The sequence below is a fragment of the Bicyclus anynana genome, chromosome 22 (assembly GCF_947172395.1).
Source record: "Bicyclus anynana chromosome 22, ilBicAnyn1.1, whole genome shotgun sequence".
Classification (NCBI taxonomy): domain Eukaryota; kingdom Metazoa; phylum Arthropoda; class Insecta; order Lepidoptera; family Nymphalidae; genus Bicyclus; species Bicyclus anynana.
The window spans coordinates 3,299,457-3,321,482 of record NC_069104.1 but is presented as its reverse complement, the minus strand read 5'-3'; the positions used below and the strand labels follow the sequence as shown (position 1 = coordinate 3,321,482).

The following is a 22,026-nucleotide window of genomic DNA, read 5'->3' as shown; positions in this document are numbered from 1 at the left end:
ATCTTAAGAGCTTTGGAAAAAGTATGCCTGACGAATTTTCTTGTCAAGTTTGACTTTTTCATTAAGCAATGTTTTGAAAAACGCAAAATAAAGCAGCTAATTTTTACAATTATTTGTCAAACACGTAAGAGCTGACAAATTTTAATCACTTTTTTTAAGTACAAACGAATGTGTAGGTATACTAAACAGGTCCCTTAATCGTACACGGACGTATATACCTAAATTATCCCCGTTCCATAAACACCTTTAATAAATTGCTCCTGGTAAAATACTCTTTTTACATTTTACACATTGATCGATTATATCGGCAATCGCTGTATGTGTGCAAATGTAATGAACTTGAGAAGACAAATTTTTGAAAATATCGGTCCATACAAAATGCACACGAGTGACGTCACGAAGCCACGGACGGGATAGCGGCGTTAAAAAACGCAACGTCCCGTCGCCGCCCCGTCCTAACCTAACCCCGTTTAGTATGCAAAGACCTTTATAAAATGACCCTGACACGATACCCTTGAACTCTTGTCTCACCGAAACGATCACAAGAGGTCGTTACTCGTTACCGAATCGTTTTCACGTCAAACGCCGATCGCCGATAAACGGACAATACTCGTAACATTTGTTATTACGTGTCGAACGAATCCGATGGCCGTCAATAATTTCAATGCCAATTCGGATTTGTTACGAACTTTTATTTTTTATTGCAACATTATTAAATATTTATGGGTGTTGCGGAATTTCATTATGCTGGATACATAAATGAATTAATATTTATATGTGGACATATAAAGTCTGTACTTTCATACTAATATTATACGTTCAAATTTAGGTAAGTCTGTCTATCTGTATAGGATGAAATTTAGTATAAATATAAATTGGATCTTGGGGCAGAACATAGGCTACTTTTTATCCCAGAAATATACATGACTAGCTGACGCCGCACGGTTTCATCCGCGTGGTTTCCGTTCCCGTAGGAAAACGGGTAAATAATATATAGTCTATAGCCTTCCTCGATAAATGGGCTAACTAACATTGAAATAATTTTTCAAATCGGACCAGTAGTTCCTTTATCACGTTTAATCACACAAACAAACAAACTCTTCAGCTTTACAATATTAGTATACATTTCCTCGGAATTTGTAAGAAATAGAATTTTACGCGAACGGAGTCGTGAGCGTCAGGTTATATTTCAGTTAAAAGTGAAAATATTTACACTATCAGTGAGATTGTGGACTGTGTGATGACTGTTCAACTTGATACATTTTTCTTCTGTTTGAAACCTAAAGATGTACTATTTGTATAAAAGCGAAAGTTTATTCATTTGTCACGCTTTCTCGCCTTAACTATTTGACTGAACATAATAAAATTTCGCCTTCATAGCTTTATGTTGTTCTAAATATAGGGTAACTTCATCCACAAAATGTAAAATCTACCACGTACTTGCTTTAAAGATATACCTTTTTACAATAAATGATAAAATTTAAAAAATATTTTAATCGGGTTTTTTACTTACTTTAAGTAAGTAAAAAACCCGTCTAGTGCAACTATGTTTACGTACCTACTTAAAAAATTGGTGTCAGTGGTTTTTGTCTAAAAATCTTGAATCTGTTTGTTTAACAAAATCAAGTGACGAAATCGACACGATCAACAAAAAATACCCACTTAAAATTTTGAGAAAGTGAATAATTAATATATTGCCTTACAATTTATGGTACTCGTAGCTGTAAATACTTTTGTGCATGCGTTTTTGCCTGTATTTTGCACATTGTAGTTTTTCTTCAGTCTTTCTTAAAAGCAGTAAATGTTCGAAAGTTTTTAAAATTACATAAAAAAAATAGACAAAAATAAATTACAACAAATCAAAACTCAAATTTTAGATAGGTAGGTAACTGTCACAGAAATGTCATTTTAGATTAAATATTCGAAAGTTTTTAAAATTACATAAAAAAAATAGACAAAAAGTAAATTACAACAAATTAAAACTCAAAATTTAGATAGGTAGGTAACTGTCACTGAAATGTCATTTTACAGCAAATATTCGAAAGTTTTTAAAATTACATAAAAAAAATAGACAAAAAGTAAATTACGACAATCAAAACTCAAAATTTAGATAGGTAGGTAACTGTCACTGAAATGTCATTTTACTAGTAAAATGTCATTTCAGTGACAGTTGCACTTGTCATTTTACTGACTGGAATCAATAATCGTAGAATATTATACAAATTATTATATCAAACATTTGCCTTAAATTGCCTTACATTTTAAGGTTTAGCAATACATACTTTTGCCTGTATTTAGCACGTTGTAGTTTTTTTTTCAGTCTTTCATCAAAGCAGTAAATGTTCGAAAGTTTTTAAAGTCATTTAAAAAAAATGGGCAAAAAGTTAATTACAACATAAAAAAAAGTCAAAATATATGTAGGTGGGTACCTAATATACAAATTATTATAACAAGAAAATTTGCGTTGAATCGCTATCAGATACAATTATAAATATTCGTCGTGTCTGTCCATTGCTATTGTAATTTAAACAATCATAATTCACCGTTATACATTGCAGCTATCTCAAATCAACATACCCAATAGGGCCAAATTGAATGCAGACAATTCTCTGTTTGCTCTTGCACTATCTTAATCTTTTAATATATATTTTTTTCATAACGAATAGACAACGAGATTTATGACATTGCATAACTTTAAATTGGTCACAATCTGGCAATAAAGGTCATGTTCCACTAGGCTAATATGGCGACATTGCCAGTTATACGTCCTAGCACTAAATAAGACCGCAATAAATACCTCTGGCACAGTGGCTTGTGTTGTAAATTATAATTCATACAGATCATATTCAGGTGGTTATTTTTGTATCGATTTTAATATAAACAACTAAAACGGTACTATAAACAACTGTTTATACTTTACACATTTTTAATCATAAAAAATATATTATGTGATGGTTCCGAGACTTAGCTGCTAACTATGGACCTCAAAAGATGGCTCAGAGTCACACAGCGGGCGATGGAATGGCTAAAGCTCGAAGTATCTGTGCATGATCGAATCAGAAATGAGGAGATCCGCAGAAGAACCAAAGTCAACATAGCTCAACGAGTCGCGAAGCTGAAGTGAAAATTGGCGGGTCACATAGTTCGAAGAGCCGACGAACGTTGGGTCCCAAGCTTTTATACTTATTTTAAGAGTTTTGTTTAAACTCTTAAAAGCTACAAAATGCTTATTTTGTTTATATTGTGATTTTATAAAAACAAATGATAATTCAAATAAAAAATATACAAATATTTTTCTAATAGTTAATTAGAAAAAATTAAAATGATATCAAGTTATTAAATTACATTTGGCGAGCCTCCTGGCAACGCCGCCATTGCGGTGCGGTGCGGCATTCTAGTGAAAATTGACCTTAAACCAGATTATGACTTTGAAAAATAAATCGAATTATAGCCTAGACAGACATTCTATTGTGAATATCGGGCCCATTGTAAAAGCTGAGACATAAATAACAGCGAAATAAATATGGCTCGCGTTCGCTGTCGTAAATATAAAGCTTAGCGCCCAGAGCTGACAAATAGGTGGACTCTTGTACTTTAAGTTATACTTTTGAAATATATTGTTTGGCAAGCGTAAGGAATGAAATAAGTAGGAATAATAGTTTACTCTCAGCAGCATTTGACTAGGGTAGACAAAGTTCTCGGAAAAATAAAGCGAGCTTTACTGTTCTAGGGTCTAAGTTGTATTTGTAGGTATTATGTGGCCAGTACAAACCTCTATATACTTCTTATTTGTATGTATACATTGCAATGATTTTCTTTATTTACTCGCCCAAACTCACATATATTATATTGTCAATTTTATCTACACTAATATTACAAAGATGAAAGATTTCGATTCCTGTATGCGTTACATACAAATCATTCCTCTTTATCTAATGAGTTCGATGAACTGCTTTATCAGGGAGCAAATAACACCGCGGTACGATAAATAGTAGCACATCAATGAAAAGTGGGGCCAATTCGGGAAAATAAATTTCCTTCTTAAAGCTTTTGCTACGTTCTCTGCGTCATAGGTTAAACTTACTCAAAAGTATGTATGACGGATTTGTTAACCTTTCCGAAGTTCTATAAAAAGTCCGCGACGTCATAGTATGTTTGTCTGTTAAATATCATCTACATCTTTAAATAAAAATAAAAAACGCATCTCGGGACGCTCGACAAAAGTGGTAACTTAAACAAATCATTATTAAACAGAGAGTTATATTCGGAAACACTTCGAATTAAAACAAAATGAAGCTCTATGGTGTTTCATCTATAGTTTATAATAGACAGAAAATTGTCGGAGAGAGAAAAATTTTACAGTAACAGCTATTTTTAATTTTTGTGGTCAAAAATCAGTCCGAAGTTAATTCTTTTAAGTGCAAATCAAGTGCAAACTATACTCGTACTAAAGCCATACTCGATGTGTACTGTTTACCAACAAATAAATCAGAAATGAAGGTTGAAAATGCATGTCATTTCATAACTATTTTATATTGTTTTTTTATAAAATGTTATTCTAAATACATATCTAACTGTTCTGAGCTTATTAATTAAATTTATTTTCGTTAATTTAAGAATAAGCTAATTATGATTAACGAATCAGAAATGAGGAGATCCGCAGAATAACCAAAGTCACCGACATAGCTCAACGAGTTGCGAAGCTGAAGTGGCAATGGGCGGGGCACATAGTTCGAAGAGCCGATGAACGTTGGGGTTCCAAAGTGCTGGCGAAATGGCGACCAGAAAGCGCAGTGCTGGTCGACCCCCCACCAGGTGGACTGACGACATCAAGTGAGTCGCAGGGATTCGTTGGATGCAGGCTCGGTATCGTGATATTTGGAAGTCCCTACAAAAGGCCTATGTCCTGCAGTGGACGTCCATCCGCTGATATGATGAAGAAAATTATAATTATTTTTATTTTTTGTTAGTAAACAGTGCACATCGAGTATGGCTTTAGTATATTGTTAGTGGCGCCGTAACGCGTTACGTTATCAAGCGGTTTACCCTCCTTTATCACTTCAAAAATAAAAATAGTGACAGTGTTTCAGCACATGGGTTGTCCCACGCGGAGTGAGTCACCGGTGTCGACTGTCGCTGACGACTGTCGGTGTCGCGTCTAGTCACTAGTGTCAGTCGCTTCCTGTTTCACAAGACACTGGCGACACTCGTTGGCTTCCGCGCTCTTATCGCGACTTATGGCGTTACGATAACGTTCTGGCTTTTATTGCCCGATGCTGAATGATAACGAATTCTATAATCTATGACGCAGTGGCGTTATAGAAAACTAGCGGACGCCTGCGATTTCGTCCGCGTGGAATTCTGTTTTTTACAAATCCCGCGGGAACCCTGGATTTTTCTACGATGAATAGTTGCCTATGTGTTAATCCAGAGTAAAATCTATTTCCATTCCAAAATTCAGCCAAATCGCTTTAGTAGAAGAGGAATAAACATACTAACACACTTACACAAACTTTCGCGTTTATAATATTAGTAGGATAGGTTACATCGTCACTTACCATCTAGTGAGATCGTGGTCAAAGGCCAGCTTGTAAAGTATAGAAAAAAATACGTTTAGCACTCGGTTACTGCCGCGGTAAATAGCATTTTTATCAACTTATGCAATTATAATTATTTATTTTATTTTATTTATGCAGTATCTTTTTCTTTAGAAAGTAATAAAAAATAAAAGAATGAATAAATTAAAGAAAATGTCTTTACGTTTCACACGAAAACGTCGATGTGTTAACTAGATGCACGGCTTGGGTGTTAGGTTTATTTTCGTTACGGAACTTTTTGATTCAGTCGCCGCGCTCAAAGCCCACAATAAAACCAATAGCTTAAAAAAAAATAAGTACAGTAAAAAATAAGTGTTTTATTTTATTTTTTTAATTTGTAAGGTCTTCTGAAAACCTGAACCGGAACCTCGTTTTCTGAGCCACCTGTATCTTATCTTACTACTTGCTATAACTCGTCTTTGTCGTCTAAATGTGCAGTGCAGTGTTTAAATGTGTGACATTGACAATGAGTAATGTATGTAACATATATCATCAAATGTTGTCAAGTGAATACGCGGCTTAACACTGGCATTAGCATTAATATGAGTTTGTCATTCAATCGATCGGTCGCATATTTATCTTTTATATGTCCAAACACAATTAGCATATATAAAGATTAGAAAGGCAAGTCGGCATCTTGTAAACGAGCAAAAATCACGTCGACGCTAATTTATTTACCAATAACACGTGTTTATGTGTTCCGTAGTTAACTTGGAAAGTTCACCGATGGGTCAGTGAATCATGGTGGGGAATTTTAGGGGAATTTTAGACTATTTGGTGTTTACTTTTCTTTCAAAAAAATTTTGTTTCATGACAGCCCAGTGGATATGACCTCTGCCTTCGATTTCAGAGGATGCAGCTCCAAATTTTCATTTGAGTGTATTTTAATTTAAGAAACTAAATATCACGTATCTCAAACGGTGAAGGAAAACATCGTGAAGAAACCTGCATACCAGAGAACTTTCTTAATTCTCTGCGTGTGTGAAGTTTGTCAATCAACATTGGGCCAGCGTGGTGGACTATTGACCTAGCCCCTCTCATTCTGAGAGGAAACTCGAGCTCAGCAGTGGGCCGAATATGGGTTGATATCGATCGATATATCATCTGTGCATCTTTTTGCTTGTTACGTCTCTATTTTTCTTATTCTGTCTTTGCGGATTTGCGGATTGACAGACTTCACAGACTCAAAGAATTAAGAAAATTTTCTGGTATGCAGGTTTCCTCACGATGTTTTCCTTCACCGTTTGAGACACGTGATATTAAATTTGTTAAAATTCACATTATTGATAATTATACTGGTCAAGCAAATTTGAAAATAAAGAAAAATGAAATAGAATTTTAAAACTTGAGAAATTTCAATACCAGAGTTTTTTACTAATTTTAAAGAAAGACACAGTTATGATGCCTTAATGATCAACCCAAAATTCTGCAAATATACAAAAAGTAAATCTACCTACGTGTTGTCAAAAACCCCGGTCACAGTTTAACGACAAAGCCGCAAAACCTAAATTTAATTCCACCGAAAAATGCGTTTAAGAAAAAATGCGGATTCACCGCATCTGATTCATTTCGGCCGCCGAAAGCGAAACCTGTGCTCGCCGCCCGCGGGCTGACACTTGTCCCATAAACATGTGGACTAAGTGCCTGTGATAGCCAGACATACTCCATTTTATGAAGGCTTTGTGAGCTCCTAATCCTACTATAAGTAGTATTACTCGGAAGTACGAAAGCCAAATTTCGAACAAGTTAGTCTACTATTAAAAACCTTTTTTAAAAACAAGCTTTTATTATTTGTTAATAAAATAAACTAAAAAGTTAAAAACTGGCTACCATCTAGTATGAAAGTAATTTTTGCGACGTATCAAACGAACCCTAACTCGATAGGGTTGTATCGTTTAATCAAGGAGTTAGTATGGCCAACTTCCAACTCCATCATTAGACTCTGTTACCATCTGGTGTTAATAAAATAAACTAAAAATTTAAAAACTGGTTACCATCAAAGTCAAAGTCAAAATTCATTTATTTCAAATAGGCTTAGTTTACAAGCTCTTTCGAAACGTCAGGTAATAATATTAAACTTAAGATAATGGTGATAATAATTATTCGAAAACTTAGGTTTAAAGTTACGAGGGTTCCAAACGCGCCTTGGTCCGAGAAGAGCCCACAACAAACTCAGCCAGGTTTATCTAGTATCTAGTATGAAAGTACTTGTTGAGACGTATCAAACGAACTCAAACTCAATAGGTTGCGTCGTTTAATTACGGAGTTCCTATGGCCATCTTCCAGCTCCATGATCAGATCAGGTCTATGTCATAATAATATTGTATTGCCATCCGATTTATACATGCATGCAAAATTTCAGCTCAATTGGAAACTGGGAAGTGAATCAAATTTAACTTGCAAGATTTGATTACAGACAGACAACGGGTCTGAAGCTGACGAGTTTGTTTGTTTGCTTGAACGTCCTAATCTCAGGAACTAAGGTCTGATTTGAAAAATTCTTTCAGTGTTAGATAGCCCATTTATCGGAGAAGGCTATATTATCCCCGTATTCCTACAGGAATGGAAACTACGCGAGTCACCGTGTGGCAACAGCTAACGATATGATATATCATATGATATAAAATGGTCTTACTATATGAAACATTATAGCCTCAATAGCTCAATAGTAAACGGGCCTGGACTTATCACAGAGAGGTGGTGGTTCGATCCCCGCCCTGGAATATTGTCGTACCTACTTCTAACTGTCTTGTCTGAATATTTGGAGGAGAACGGGAATATTGCTCATATAAAATGAGGTGAGTGTGGATATCACAGACTCTTTCTGAGATTGCCGTAAAACATTCCGTTCCTACGTAAAATACTGCCGCGTTGCATTGGAAAATTTAATATTAAATTAGGAGACTTCACTCTTACCTTTTTGAGGTTTCGTACCTTAAAAGGAAAAAGACTTTTCGTTTCCCAATCTATATCTGTATGTGTATTTACCTTAAAAATGTTTAGAGGTAATAATCTAATATCAAATATTTCAGGATCCTACTTTCACGTAAATCGAATAGATACTCGTTATCATTTTAACTGCATATTTTTTACATTGGCAAGGGATTGACCATGAATTTGACACGTCAATAATGGAATAAATTCAAAATCTGTTAAATTGTAATAATTTCCTAAAAAGTTACAAAAAACTTGAAAAGTTACGTGTGTCTTTAAGTACGATTGCCTTTTTAGAGTTAATCCTCCAAATGTTAATGTTATGTTAACTGATGTTGTACGGGGTTATATTTAGTACTTTTTTATTAGAGATACCTATTATATTAAATATTATATGTTATTGGATTATCCTATTTGAAAATGACTTCAACGAAACAAAGTGTTCACATCTACGTTAAACCAACGTGCCTTCGCGCCTTCTAAATGAACTTTCTCATATTACCACAAAAAAGGCATACATCACTTGCTTTTTATTGTAGTCTTTTGCAAATTATAAATTCCTCGCCCTGTGAAATGGATCCTTTCATAAAAGTTCATTAGCGTATCTTTTAAACAAATGGGGTGCACTTTATTTTGTTGCAAGTGTATCAGATTTTATCTACTCTTGTCGGTATAGCTTATGGCGCTTTCACACTGCACTGTATCATGTATGTAGGACATTCTTGTACTGTATAGACTTGTAAGTCTTTTTTTTTATTATTCTTTACAAGTTAGCCCTTGACTACAATCTCACCTGATGGTAAGTGATGATGCAGTCTAAGATGGCAGCGGGATAACTTGTTAGGAGGAGGATGAAAATCCACACCCCTTTCGGTTTCTACACGGCATCGAACCGGAACGCTAAATCGTTTGGCGGTACGTCTTTGCCGGTAGGGTGGTAACTAGCCACGGCCGAAGCCTCCCACCAGCCAGACTTGGACAAATTAAGAAAATCTCAATCTGCCCAGCCGGGGATCAAACCCAGGACCCCGTCTTGTAAATCTATATCACTATATCGTCGCGCATACCACTGCGCCACGGAGGCCGTCAAAGTCTGTAAGAAGTTTAACGTTTAGTAGGTAATGTTTAACTATTTGACGGCCGCGTGGCGCAGTGGGTAGTGACCCTGCTTTCTGCATCCACGGCCATGGGTTCGATTCCCACAACTGGAAAATATTTGTGTGATGAGCATGGGTTTTTTCCAGTGTCTGTGTGTATTTATACATTATATAAGTATTTATATGTAGTATATAATTGTATATTAATATTATAATATCAACTATCTTAGTACCCATAACACAAGCTACTATGTATGCTTACTTTGGGGCTAGATAGTGAATAGTGATGTGTATTGTTTAAGTATATTTAAGTATATTACCCTAAACTCTATAATGTAGATTTTACTTTAGACACATATTGTTTACTAGCGGATTTTATCCACGTGACATTCAGTTTTCGGGATATAAAGTAACCTTTATGGTGCTCAATAGCCTCCTCTATCGTCCAGTGAAAGTCCCATTAAAATCAGAGAGAAGAAAGACAGAAACAGAAGGACTGACAAAATTTAAAAAAGGCTTGTTTATGTTTTGGTTTCGTGTACTAAGTAACTATACTAACTAAGCACTTGAAAAAACACAGTTATCTGTCTGTGTCTTCCAGATATTTTATGCTCAGGACAGAATATGTGATAAGGTTGACCTATGTATTGTTACTAGGTTTTATTTTTTTAATTGTATGGCTATGGATCTCAAGGTGCTGGAATGGCGGAACCCCCCCCCCCCCCTTGAGAATATCAAGTGGGTTGCAGGGAGCCCCTGGATGCTGGCGACTCGAAACTGTTGGAACTCCATGCAAGAGGCCTATGTCCAGCAGTGGACGTCTATCGGCTGATGATGATGATGATGTTATATTTAACTTCCGTATAGTCTGCTTCTATCCAATAGCTTTCTAAACTGTTATGCATCTGAACAAAATGTCAATCGGCCCACACACGACGTTTTGACACAGATAGCGACTCGGTAACACTATTGTGTGTGATTGATTGACGGACAAACTGACTGCTGTGTGTGTATGATCAAATAATAATAGGTAGTCCCCAAAACAAAGTTACGAGATTGTGTGTGTATTTGTGCTATGTCCTACAAAATTTTAAAATTGAATTAAGTCAACTTATTCATACTTTATAAAAATAAAAGTAGGTAATAATTATTTTTTAAATTTTCAGTATAAAAAAACTCAAGTAAAAATTTACTTAGACCCCTAATCTTCTGAGTTTTTTTTTAAGAATTTTTGAGAAAATAATATGATTAATACTAGCTTGCCTATTTCCTAATGTAGGTATTTATTATCAACTAATAAAATAAATAACAAACAAATGTCATCCGATGCTTATGCAAGAAATGTCTTTGTAATAATAATGTGATGGATGTGCTTGTTTCTTGTCGCAAATGGATTCAATGTTAGGATTAATTTTGGACAATTTTAACCTTAATTCTGACTTGGTATCGTTTACGTAAATCTTGAGAAACATTGATCTAGATTTTATAGTCACTTAACATTAGGCCCCCATTCGCACGAGCGCTTTATTAACGGACGTTAAAAAAGCGTTCAAATAGAACAAATGCATTCCCAAGGATATGTTAACACGTCAGCGTTTTAAAAACGCGCGGTTTTTTTGGAGCTCTTTTGCATTTTCAATTTTGGGCATTGGAAATAGACCTTTTAACTTCTTACTACTCGTATACTCCAATGCTTTTTTAACACCCGTTAAAACACATTCATGCTAAGTGACATCGCAGTCAAGTAGGTACTAACTTGTCGTTAATTATAAAAACCTCAGTCGGTTGCCTAATAATTAATTAATTAATGGGATTCCCATTAAAAACGGAATACATACCGTTAACTACCAATTTCCATAATGCATCTCATCTGAAGTCCAACGCATAAGCCATAAGTGATTATTATTGCTTAATCGTATACCTAATACACTAAGAGCAAGCTAATGTTATAAAGGCGAAAGTTTGTGTGTGAGTCTAAGTGTGTTAAAGTTGTGTGTATGTTGTGTTATTGGCTGTGTAAGTGTGTGCGTAAAACTCCTTCACACCCCAATTATTGAACCATCGTCATATCAACCCATATTTGGCTCACTGCTGAGCTCGAGTCTCCTCTCAGAATGAGAGAGGTAAGGCCAATAGTCTACCACGCTGGCCCAATGCGGATTGGCAGACTTCACACACGCAGATAATTAAGATAATTCTTTGGTATGCAGGTTTCCTCACGATTGAGACACGTGATATTTAATTTCTTAAAATGCACACAACTGAAAAGTTGGAGGTGCATGCTCCGGACCGGATTCGAACTCACACCCTCCGGAATCGGAGGCAGAGGTCATATCCACTGGGCTATCTCGGCTTTTTATTATTGAACCGATTTGCCTGAAATTTGGATTGAAGATAGATTATACTCTGAGCCTTGATAGCCCAGTGGATATTGGTGATAGACCTCCGATTTTGAGGCAGAGGTCTATAACTGAGGTCCGTGACACAAACGGCAAAGAAAAGAAGTCGCGAGAAAACCCGAATACATGAGAATTTTCTTAATTATCTTACGTGTGTGAAGTCTGCTAATTGTGGCAGCGTATTAGTCTATATCTTGGCAATTTAATTCGTAATACTTCCGATGTTCCGCTCGGGCCGTGGGGCGTGTAGCGATGAATGAAAAACCCACGACTGATGCACCTCACTTCCCCGCATGCACGATTGCCCTTCCGCGCAGTATTTTCCCCTGTCGCCCTCTATCATGGGAGTGTTATCAATGAACTTACCAGACTATAACACCTTTCATTCTGAGAGGAGACTCGTGCTCAACAGTGAACCGAATATTGGTTGTTAATGAAGATGATGCCCTGGATTACTTTTGTGAAAAACTAAATTTAAGGCAAACGAAGTTGCGGACGTCCTCAAATGTTGTAATAAATCTTAAAAGTGTAAAACACAGTCGTTTCCTTTCGTCTGTACGTTTAAATCTTTTAAACTAAGCAATGCGCTTTTCAAGCATAGATAGATTTATTAAATAAAACTTGGCTGAGTTTGTTGTGGACTCTTCTCGGAGCCATGCGCATTTGGAACCCTCGTAACTTTAATTTTAAATGTTTGACTTTACTTACCACCAGTAAATCATGACATTAACTAACAATGATTTGAAAACTAAGCTTATTAAAATAAATGAATTTTGATTTTTGATTTTTTTTTTATGATTTACCATAACATGAGTTGACTAGCTCTTAGAGTAAGACCATACGTTCGGTTGGTATCATTAACATTTCAACTTGTCGTTGGTTCATTAACGAATTCATTTAAACGCGTACTGAAGCGTATAATGATAAGCACAGTTCAGTGATTAGGCTTAGCACACATGTCTTTATTAACTAGTTAGTTTTTCGTAAAAAAAAAATAATTGAGAATTTCTACAAAGACGCAATAATTCCGGTGTGTCGCTTAATCCGCTTGAAAAGTCGATGGCTTGGATAGCAGTGTAACACCACCAACTTCCCGATTCCGAGCTGAGAATTTCACCTGAAAATTTCTCACAAGAAAAAAAGCTTAAAAAAAAAGTATCTCATATAGCCCAACCCAGGATTGGCACCCAGGGCCTCGTGATCCGAAACCACATAGGCTAATCAGTGGACTAATAAGACAGTTTCAAATTGTCATTATAATATCAGCCGACGGACGTCCACTGCAGTCTGCAGGGCATAGGCCTTTTGTATGGACTTCCAAACATCACGATCCCGAGCCGTGTGCACCCAGCGAATCCCTGCGACTCGCTTTCTTTCGCGCCTTGGGATCCCAACCCCAGTTACAAATAATAAAGATAAATTATTATCTGTAGACTGAGAGGGGTGAAAGTTAAAAAGGTCTATGGCCTACAGTGGACGTCTAACGGCTGATATGGACTGAGAGAGACTATTCAAAATTCAAAAAAATCAAATTTCGTTTATTTCAATTAGGCTTAGTTTACAAGCACTATTGAAATATCCGAATTATGTCATAATTTAATTTAATCTAATGGAGGTAAATAGTCGAAAACTTAAAATTAAAGTTACGAGGGTTCCAAACGCGCATTAACAGTGTGTAACAGTTATTAACAGTGTGTCCGAAGCCTAACACTCGCTAGCCTAGTTTCAATTGAAGGGTTCCTTGCATCACTTGTACTCGTGGGATACCTTTTACTTTATTTAATAAATTTTGATAACATGACAAGGTCGGCCGCCATATTGTCATTTACGTCAGTGGATTAAATATTTCATGAAATCCTTATTTGTATGTCTGTTACAGAGTTGTAAATATCGCTACGTTTATGATCTCGTGCTATTTCGTTACGTTTAAAACTAGATTATCAATTGGTGACCTCTGGCACAGTTGCTAGTGCTGTTGATCTCTACAGAGATGTCCTGGGTTCGATTCCGAACACGGTTCAGTTTAAGGTTTTGTATTTCGACGGCCTCCGTGTAGCAGTGGTATGCCCGGCTGGCCCGATTAAGGTTTCTTAATAGATCCAGGTCTGGCTGGTGGGAGGCTTCGGCCGTGGCTTACCACCCTACCGTCAGAAGACGTACCGCCAAGCGATTAAGCGTTACGGTACGATGTTGTGTAGAAACAGAAAGGGGTGTGGATTTTCGTCCTCCTCCTAGCTAGTAAGCCCGATTCCATCTTAGATCGCATCATCACTTACCATCAGGTAAGATTGTAGTCAAGAAAAAGTAAAAAATCGTATCGTAATCTAACGTAAAATTGAAAATCCGTTGAATGCGATGCGTCCGATACTTACGATGCGAATGTGTAGACGCCTATCTTTAGCCTTCATTCGCACGAGAGTTTTTTTAACGGACATTAGAAAGCGTTCAAATGCAACAAATGCATTTCCAAGTATATGTTCACACGACGCTTTTTTTCGAGCAGTGTTGTGCTTTTTTAAGCGTCCGTCAAAAAAACTCTCGTGCGAATGAGTACTTAAGAACCAATATCAAATGTTAATAACAATAACCGGGACAGGGTGTGACTATAACTACACTAACTTTTCCAAACATTCATGATTAATCCCCCGCCCCCTCCCCCTTTTATAAAGGTAGAGAGGGGGGATATATTAGTTTCTATCTGCAAACATTTCAACAAGTTGGTGCGGCATACACGTTTGTAAGTTGTACGTACCATTGTTTCTCGATACAATCTCGCGTGGGTTGAAAATGATAGGTATGTGAGAATTGAAACGAGAATTTGTTTCTATTTTGTACCTATTCATTCGGATGCCGGCAAGCGTTTTATTCTATCTACCGCCCATGACTTCATAGGGGAGGAATGTGATTATTAGGATTTCATTTTGAGCGTGAAGTTATTAATGCGACTAGTTATTGACTATTGACCTCTGTCATGAAACTTTAAATATATATAGTTGGTTGTCGAATACTCCGTGCAGGTATAATAGAATGTTTTTGACTAAAAAACTTTAAAGATTATTGATTTATATTCCAACATAAATATAAACACTGATTACCCGAATATTGAAAAGAATATAAAAACCTAATATTAAAGTATGTTTTTGGGAACACGTGGTAACTCTTTGTAAGACGGATTTTTGAGTAAGTAACCTGCGCAGAAAAATGCTCATATTGAGTTTAAACAGAGAGAGCACCATGGAAAATTAAGCATGAGGTAGGTATATCAAAATTACACCCACAACGTCCGGTAAAAGATAACCTATAATAATATTTAATTAAATTCAGGTCAGTTTTAGGTGAGGGGATATAATTAACCGATGTGCAAAAAGGAGGAGGTTCTACGTTCGGCTGTATGTATGTTTTTACAGAAAACATATGTACTTAAAGCAAATAAAAAAATCGTACTAAAAAATAAATATCTTATATCCAAATTACTAAAAATGTAGTCCTGATTCTAGACTATATAGACTATATTAATCGTACTTAAAAATAAATATCTTTTCTTTCTTTCTTTCTATGTTAAAACCTTAGTAGTGGTAATTAATACAATAGTGTTTCCATCATCTAGATAAGTGATTTAGATTAGATAATTGCAATTGGACAATACAATGCCGTATCGAAAGTGAAAGGTGAAGTTTAGGATTTGTCTAGCCTCTGGGTGCATATGGGTATCCGACTCCCTGTTAGTTTACTATAGCTTGGCGATGGTCTGCGGGGGCTGGGAGGGGAGTAGCGATGCCCCGCGCGCACGACTTCATACCCGAACAGTCCTCCCCTCTGTCCCGCCCGCACGACTTCACACCCACGTAATCCTTCCCCTCCCGTCACCCGCATATCATAGGAGTGTCGTCAACGACATACCAAGCTATAACAGCTTATCATAGAACACATAATGTAGAAGGATTTGTATTCGTTGCTAGTTTATTCTTATAAAATATCTTCATTTAGTTTATTTTCGACGACCTCCGTGTCGCAGTGGTATGCGCGGTGGATTTACAAGTCCTGGGTTCGAGTAAATCGAACTATTTTGTATGGGACGTTTTTCAGTAAACCGCGGCAGCACCACAACTTTAAATCCCTGTAACTCCGGAAATAATGATCTCAGACAGCCTGTTACTTTTACAAAATTGCTTTACTTATACTCCTAATTTATATGCAATTTAAAAAACTGTCATCTATTGAAGTTTTCCACATGTTTTTGACTAACGACGATATAAATTAGGAAAACTAATTTTCCAACTTGACGTGGAACTAACATGAGTTTTGAAGCGACTCGAAAATGCAAATACAGTGCTTTTGTGATGCAAATTCCGCTCGGAGTGCCTCTTCTCGGAGAGCCTACTTGAATTCCACATGAACACAAATTATGATATACGTTAACGAAGTCTTAGTTATGAAATACTGATTTTGAATCATAATCACAAGTTTATTTTTAATAACCTAGATACTGTAGAACGCAGAAAACTATCGGTTGTGAGATGTAAGGGTAGGTTACGCTGCTTTTTTTTATTCTTTACAAGTTAGCCCTTGACTACAATCTCACCTGATGATAAGTGATGATGGAATCTGAGCTAACTTGTTAGGAGCATGAAATCCACATCCCTTTCGGTTTCTACACGACGTCGTACCGGAAAGCTAAATCGCTTGGCAGTACGTCTTATCCGTTAGGGTGGTAACTAACCACGACCGAAGCCTCGCACCAGCCAGATCTGGACCAATCAAGAAAACCTCAATCGGTCCAGCCGAGGATCGAACCCAAGACCTCCGTCTTGTAAGTCCACTGCGGATACCATTGCTCCACGGAGGCCATCAAGTCCTTGAGTTGAGTAGGCTAATACACTAACTTTGAAAAAAAAAAGGATGGAGAAGTCTTGTAGGCTTAAACTCTTTATCCCCTCTCATATAAGGAGGTAAGCCTGTCTCCTTAGTAGGCGGTTCAAATAGGTTGTTAATGATAGTATTAGCTATTCGCTATACATATTTCGAAACTCTCGATGGTTAGCGCAAAGTAAAGGTTAATAGATGCCATTAGGGATTTAGCTTGAGTTAAACGTCGCGGTCGGTGACGTCACTAACCGCATAGTGGATGCTTGTCGCAAGCTACACACCGGCTTTGTTATAGTATCGAATTATACAGAAAGGTTCAAGTACTTGGCTAGAGACTAACATCAACTTCGCTAACGCAACGCAACTGAGTAACGCCAGTAACTTCGTCCGCGTTTAGAAAAACACTGACTACTCTAACTATTACGAATATTATTTAAACGGGTACATACCACGATAAAACGACGAGATTTTTAATGTCGATACTTGGTCACGACGGGACTGAAGTTGCGAGATGCGAAGTTGACATCAGCTGTTAGGGGCAGAACCGATCTACCCTCTTTCTTGTTCTTTTTTCTCTATTTTCAACAACCTCACGCTAACTACTTAGCTAACGCTAATGCTAAGAAGTGGGCTAACTTATTAGTTGTAGGATGAAAATCCATACCCCTTTTTATTCTACACGACATGGTACTGCAGCGCTAAATCGCTTGGCGGTACGTCTTTTCCGGTAGGGTGGTAACTAGCCGGCCGAAGCCTCCCACCAGATAATATGTGTATTTATTTGTATGTTTGCTTCTCCTTTACGTTGCATCTACTTAAGAGATTTGGCTGAAATTTAAAATGGAGATAGATTACACTTTTAAATAACACATAGGGACTAACATTCTGAAGGACCACAGAATAAAAGTGAATAAATATTATGACCTAACAAATGAACTAACTAAAAATGACTATGTAATTAGTCTGTACGCCGAAGAAGTAGGTGCGAGAGGATAACCAGCAAAATCTCTCTATAACTTGCTTAAAGACCTTGGCCTCTCTAGAAGTGCAGCTAGTTCTATATTAGAACGAGTATCCAAAGCTGCTCTAATAAGATCTTATCAAATTTGGCTAGGCAGGGAGAACAACACGAGCAGAGAACGGGGTGTGATAGTCGATCGTCAAGGAATTCCTTAACCCTACATCCTGTAGTCACAAGTTCAGGACTCTGCTCGGAGTTCTTTTCTCTACCACGCGATGGACCCGGCACCCGCACGGTGAATCTGTGGAATGCTGAGATATTCGTCTCTCTCTTTTATCCTGGAAAATCCATGATACTTGTGGGATTAGTGAAAAACAGAGTTGCTTGTAAACGAAATTATGGGCGTCCACTAGATTTTATGTAATATAATATATAATATAGTCCAGGTATTAATTATATGATATTATATTATTATAAATACAATGTAGAATGGTCACGAGATCGTGATATCCATTACAGTTTTCCTTCAAAGCCTGAAGCGGTGCCGTGAAATAATAAAGTGAACTTGAAACACTTGGGGCTAGATAATACAGAATTCGGACAACTAAGGTCTTGACGTTTAATTATAACATACCTATATATTTTATTAAGGGCCTGCGATAGCCAGACTTATCCCATTTTATGAAGGCTGAAAGATTGTGAGTCAATGCTCCAATTTTAAAAGAAGGTGTGATTGTAATAATACTAATGTTAGAAATAAAAATAAAATTGTTGCACACCACACTAGGTTAAAAAAAAATTAGTAATTCTTTTAAGGGCAATTGCATACGTTTTTATAATAAACTGCCCACTTGAAACAACCGCATGTCTCTCAATAAGTTCGAAGTTTTTAAACGTAAGCTTATAGAAAAGTCGTATTAAAGTGTAAATGAATATATAAACGACAGAAAAGCTTGGAAATGAAATGTATTACACGACTGGCTACTTAAACACCTATTGTTAAATGGGAATAAACTAAAAAAGAAAAAACCTGGCTGAGTTTGTGGTGGGATCTTCTTGGAAAAAGGCGCATTTGGAAACCTCGTAAATTTCATTCTAAGTTTTCGCCTAATTATTATCACCATTATCTTAATAATATTAATTACCTGACCTTTCGAAAGTGTCTGGCTATCACAGGTTTTTTTTCTTTATATTAAGACAGTAATTCAACTCAATTATTCTTTATAGCTTTCATATGTATGACAGTGAGTGTTAAGTAAATAGCACACTACCTACTGTCAAGTGTCAAACAATATGACATTTTGCTTGCGAAATATATTTTATTTATCAATTGTTTATTATTAAAACTTTATCACTACACACTAGTACGAGTTTGTATTGCTCGAAAGTGAGGATCGGTTTCGACTATCGAATCTCAAAATCATACCTGTGTGTTACATAGTATCTATTTGAATTAAAAAAAAGTCAAAGTCAAAAGTCAAAATTCATTTATTTCAGTTAGGCTTAGTTTACAAGCACTTTTGAAAGGTCAAGATTATGTCATAATTTAATTTAATTTAATGGTAAAAACTTAAAACTAAAGTTACGAGGGTTCCAAACGCGCCTTGGTCCGAGAAAAGCACGTACATAAAAGAAAACGTACTATGAAACTTGAAATTAAACTTCTAAAAGACTGACTTATTGACTGTAATTAACTACTATAAAACTGACTTACTGACTTAATGAAGAGCCACTGCCCACAAACAATACACAGCCAAAATGTATGTGGGACTTGGACGCAAATTGCCTATCTTTTGTGGAGCTAGTCTAATGGTTGAGACAAAAAGTGGCCACAGGGACTCCTAAACGACTAATAACTATATTATGTTTTTGTCGATCGGTCGGTCATGGGTTATTCTTGGTTTGGGCTATAAAATATTGGGCTTATCAAAGCAACTTTCCGTGAAAATTCCCATCTTGGAATTGAATTAGTGGTGTTTTCCCTTGCCTTGACGAGACCGTTAAGCTTTCGGCCCCCGCCATTAACATCTGGTTGTGATCTTTAAAGAGTTAAACATTATCACTTTTAGCCATATTGAAGAAGCTTGGTGGTTCTAAGTTCCATATCGCCTTTTATTTTAGCAGTGAATCCTGACCTTTTAGGCCCTTTATATTAAAATGGATGGCGAATGATGAATTTCATTTTCGTCTGGTTGATAGTTTACGAGAATTCATACTAGGGATATACGAGTAGAACATGTCGAGAAATGTTATCGCTCCTCGTTTGCTAATTACGTTGTAAATACGATATAATTAATGTGTTTTATTCTTAATCGCGTATTAAGTCATTCATGCGTGTGTAATCGACATAATTACTTGTTTTATTATCTGCTACGAGTATGCTTACAATGTTCGACGAACTAACAAAAGTTATTATTATTAGATGTATGACCTACTATCTACCTACTTGCCATAAAAAATAGCGCGGTTTTTTAATTCAGATTCTGTTAAAATTAGTTGAAATTTGGGTATTTTATATTAATCACGTCTATAAAATAGTAAAAAAATAAAAAAAAAACATTTTTGGGGTTCCCTTTCCACCTTTTTTTCTGTTCTATACTTACCATAGTGTGCGATTGTGATAGTACCTACTCGTATGTATCACTATCGGTATTTTTGCATAAGGGCTTAAAATGAAAGAAAGAAAGAAAAAATATTTTAATTTGGTTATTAAAAACTTATAACTAAGCTTTTAAATTATATAATATATATACTAAATTTATAAGAAAGCAATATGGTTACCAATCTTCATTTCTCTATAACAAATTTAATAAAAGTCACAAAATTAATGCTTTGACTCGTAATAAATTGAAACGGGTGGTAGCTGATACCTTGCTGGCCCTAGACTATGAACAAACTAAACTTTTACTTAAAGATAACTTTTCTTAAATACGGACGCAATTATTTCAAATAAAACACAAACTGATAATACACACACGCGCACACACACACACACACACACACACACACAGACACACACACACACACACACACAAACACACACACACACGCACTTACACACACACTAAATATATTATAATTTATAATTTTGTTATTTGTTAACTACGGTTGTTCTATGTGGTGAATGAGCGGGGCACCCAGTAATACGGGTTTTCCACCTAGTACAGGGGTCCTTGCTACTTGTTTGTAAGACTTAGTTGACGAATAAAGATTTTTTCATTTTTCATTTTTTTTTTTCATATAAGAAAAAAAAACAGAAAAAAAAGCGCACTGACCAAATAAAGGAGTCCCACTCAGCGTAATACAGCGTGTTGTAACTGTGTGATTTAATTATGATTTACTAATTTTAGTATTTCTTTTTTCAGGTAATGTCAATATCAACTTCTAGTCCTGCGCTGCAAAGAAAAAATGTGTGCGTGTGTGTATATTACGCAAAGGGTAACTCCGAAACGAAATTATAAACTGATTGAATTATTGTATCATTCGATTGAAATGACACTTAACCCTTCAAAAGATAAAGGAGTATCAAAGTTAAATAAAAATTTAAATCCTCAATAACTTTTGACGGCCTACGTGGCGCAGTGGTATGCGCGGCGGATTTACAAGACGGAGGTCCTGGGTTCGATCCCCGGCTGGGCAGATTAAGATTTTCTTAATTTGTCCAGGTCTGGCTGGTGGGAGGCTTCGGCCGTGGCTAGTTACCACCCTACCGGCAAAGACGTACCGCCAAGCGATTTAGCGTTCCGGTACGATGCCGTGTAGAAACCGAAAGGGGTGTGGATTTTCATCCTCCTCCTAACAAGTTAGCCCGCTGCCATCTTAGACTGCATCATCACTTACCTTCAGGTGAGATTGTAGTCAAGGGCTAACATGTAAAGAATAAAAAAAAAAACACGACGGTTAAAGACCCGGACTGAACAGAATGACCCTGGGTTCAATATTTACTCGATGTTGCAACCCGCTTGATGTCTTTGGTCCATCTAGTGGGGAGTCGATCGGCGCTTACCGGTGCAGGTTCGCCATACCAGCACCTTGGGACCCCATCGTCCATCGGCTCTTCGAACTATGTAGCCTGCCCATTACCACTTCAGCTTCGCGACTCACTGAGCTATGTCAGTGACTTTGGTTTTTGCAGATCTCCTCATTTCTGATTCGGTCATGCAGAGAAACTT

At 36.5% G+C, this 22,026-nt stretch overlaps 1 protein-coding gene across 2 annotated transcripts in view; it reads left to right on the top strand.

Moving 5' to 3' along the window:
• The window catches only part of LOC112044532 (rho GTPase-activating protein 7), a 379,805-nt gene that overhangs the window by 184,112 nt on the left and 173,667 nt on the right, over positions 1-22,026 (top strand). The gene's annotated exons all lie outside the window — the stretch shown is intronic.